Genomic DNA, 3,336 nt, shown 5'->3' with positions numbered 1-3,336 from the left:
CAGGGTTTTGTAGTGACGATTGCTTTTGGTGTGACTTAACAATGTGATTATATTTTTAGCAAAAACAAGAATTATCCAATGCATCGTTTTGTTGAGTTAAACTCTGTTGCATGCATTCAAAATATCTGCTGTTTGACTTGCCCAGGGAGTTCAGTTTTTTTTTTTTTTTTTTTGGGGCAGGATTCCTGTGGTTGCTGAACAGATACCTCGAACTGGTAATTAAAGTCTTGTCCAGGTGAAAATACTCACGTCATGCATTTGAAAACAAGCATGGCAACCGTTATCTAGAGGAAAAACAGCCTATCCTCATTCTGTCAAGGTACAAAAATGATAGTTAATGAATTAACACAATGAAAGTGAGTCTGGTACAATGGGACAGATTTACTGAACCATTCATCATTCAGTTTCATTTAGTTTAACGTCTGTGATTCAGTGGCAGTCAGTAGCCATTTCCTTCAAAACCAACATCGAAACCATTTTTTCCTTCAAGTAGTAAAAACAGTTCAGGCAGGTGAATTTGTTCATTTCAGAACAAATGACATAGTCAGTTTATTTCAGATATCCAGCAGGCTGTGGGAATGTGTGAAGGCAGACAACAATCCTAAAAAGCATATATCTCTCCCCCTAGACTTTGGAGCCAGGCTGTACAATATCACTGACTTTTAATGGAATAAAAAGAAGCATCACAGGAGATTTGCCTTTTGTTCCTGAGGACTGTGCAAGAGAAAAAATAGAAACAGAAAAACAAAAAACATGAAAACAACCTGAGAGAAAACAACCACAGAGCCGACCAATAACAGTCCAGACCTAGAATCTTCTGATAAATAGTCAGATGGCGTTATCCATTTGCGCCACTGGCCCACCGGTGAGGTACGTCGCTTGGGGGTACACCTTGGCGTGATATTCCAGGCTGTGAGCAGGGGCCAGGCTGCTTCTGCTTATTCTCGCTGATGCTATCAGAAGGCAGCGGACAAACCCTGGTGGTCGTGTGGTTGGGTCGAGCTGACCGCCGTGGGTTGGGTTCCGGTCAGGAATGCTGCTTCGCCTTCCAACGGTGGGGGTGTAGTCAAGCCTGCTTGGTGCTGCGTGGAACCCAAAGTCCAAAAAACAGAATGAGGTGGGCACTTGATAAAAAAACGACCTCCTTCGGTCGAGTCAAACCAGCTAATCTAAGGATTACTAAACACCTCAACCTGGCTAGCCTCCGCTTCACCAGCTGAGCATCGGCGCACGGAGTGCCAGATAGAACCTCAACCTATCAGGGTTCTGTAGCTCTACTGCCATCAAAATCACTTCTGGTGCAGGAAGGCTTGCTGTGGCTTTTTTGAGGAGGGAAGCAAAAAGCAGACGCTTCCCATACCGGGAGATGAGACCCGGGCGGGCACGCCTGGGAAGATGAAAACAAGGAATCGCTGCGACTAGACCATATGGGAACGCTGGCCCCGCCTAGGACCCGACCGCTACAGAACACCGGTATTTCGGTACATGTGGCCAATGTAGAACAGGGTTTTGTAGTGATGGCGATATTGCTTTGGTGTGTGAGCTTTAACAATGTGATTATATTTTAGCAAAACAGAATTATCGAGTGCATGGTTTGGGTTGGCTATTGCATGCATTCAAAACTCATTTGTTTGAAGCTTGCCCAGGGGAGTTCAGTTTTTTTTTTTTTTTTTTTTTTTTGGGCAGATTCCTGTGGTTTGCTGAACAGATACCTCGAACTGGTAATTAAAGTCTTGTCCAGGTGAAAATACTAACCGTCATGCACATTTGAAAACAAGCATGGCAACCGTTATCTAGAAAGGAAAACAGCCTATCCTCATTCTGTCAAGGTACAAAAATGACAAGTTGTGAGATTAACAATGAAAGTGAGACAAATTTTTAATCGGGATAAGTTGCTGATTATTCGCTCGTTCAGTTTCATTTAGTTTACAACTTATTCTCAATTTCCAGGTGGCAATTAGTAATAAGGCTACAAAATGGCAAGCCCATGACATCAAAACCACATGGCATTACAACCTTCAGTAGGCAAAGAAAGAGAGAAATGACGGATTTGTTCATTCCAGCAATGTACGACTGCCCGGCTCTGGAGTTTATTTCACGCAATCGGCCGAAGCTTGTCGGGAGGCTTGTGAGATCTAATTAAATCACAAAGTACAGCCTGCTTCCCAGACTTTGGAATGGCTATGCAATATACCTGTTTTTGGTGGAATAAAAGTTAAAGCATGCCTGAGATTTGCCTTTGTTCCTGACTGCCAAGAAAAATAGAAAAGAAAACACAACAAGAAAACAGCCTGAGAAAAACAACCACAGAGCAGGAGCCAGCCAGGAGTCGAACCTAGAATCCTTCTGATCGTGGTCAGGCAGCGTTATCCATTAGCCACTGGCCCGCGGTAGAGTGTCAGGTGCACCACACACTTGTTGGTGTCGGCGTGACAGAGGCCAGACTTGCTTTCTGCTTATTCTCATGATGTTATCCAGGAGTGCAGCTGATAGCGCCCTGGTGGTCTAGTGGTTAGGATTCGGCGCTCTCACCGCCGGTGGCCCGGGTTCGATTCCCGGTCAGGGAATGCTGTTTTGCCTTCCAACGTGGGAAGTCAAGCTCTGCTTTTTGATTCTTTTTGAGGAAACCAGTCCAAAAAACAAGAATAGAGGTGGGCACTTGATAAGGGCCATGACCTCCTTGAGGCAGATGAGACCAGCGGCCCTGGGATTACCAGCACCTCAGCCTACAGTTACTCCGGCTCTACCACCTGAGCTATCAGCGAGAGCTATGAGGTGCCAGACAGAACATTTCTCAGCCTATCAGGGGTTCTAGCCAAACTCTACTGCTAATCAAAAATCACTTCTGGTGCAGGAAGGCTTGCTGGCTTTTTGAGGAGGGAAGCAAAACGAACCCACCTTCCCATACTGGGAGTCGAACCCGGGCCGCCTGGAGTGAAAACCAGGAATCTAACCGCTAGACCATATGGGAACTGGCCCACTAAGACTGGCCTGGCAGACTTCTGGGCCACATTCAGTACATGTGGCCAATGTCGGGGCAGGGTTTTTGTAGTGACGTATTGCTTTTGGTGTGTGACTTTAACTATGTAGTGAGATGATTATATTTTAGCAAAACAAGAATTATCCAGATACATCGTTTGCTGACTTAAATCCTGTTGCATGCATTCAAGATATCTGTTGTTTGACTTGCTTAGGGGAGTTCAGTTTTTTTTTTTTTGGGGGCAGATTCCTGTGGTTGCTGAACAGATACCTCAGAACTGGTAATTAAAGTGTTGTCAGGTGAAAATACTCACGTCATGCATTTGAAAACAAGCATGGCAACCGTTATCTAGAGGA

General features: G+C 45.0%; 1 non-coding gene across 1 annotated transcript; it reads left to right on the top strand.

Moving 5' to 3' along the window:
• Positions 1–2,494: 2,494 nt before the first annotated feature.
• On the top strand, positions 2,495–2,567 carry trnae-cuc. The gene has a single exon. It is a non-coding gene; the product is annotated as a tRNA-Glu (tRNA).
• The last annotated feature ends 769 nt before the right edge of the window (positions 2,568–3,336 follow it).

Source organism: Cyprinus carpio, unplaced genomic scaffold (genome assembly GCF_018340385.1).
Source record: "Cyprinus carpio isolate SPL01 unplaced genomic scaffold, ASM1834038v1 S000004648, whole genome shotgun sequence".
Classification (NCBI taxonomy): domain Eukaryota; kingdom Metazoa; phylum Chordata; class Actinopteri; order Cypriniformes; family Cyprinidae; genus Cyprinus; species Cyprinus carpio.
The sequence above is the reverse complement of the archived record's forward strand: the minus strand, read 5'-3'. Positions and strand labels throughout refer to the sequence as shown.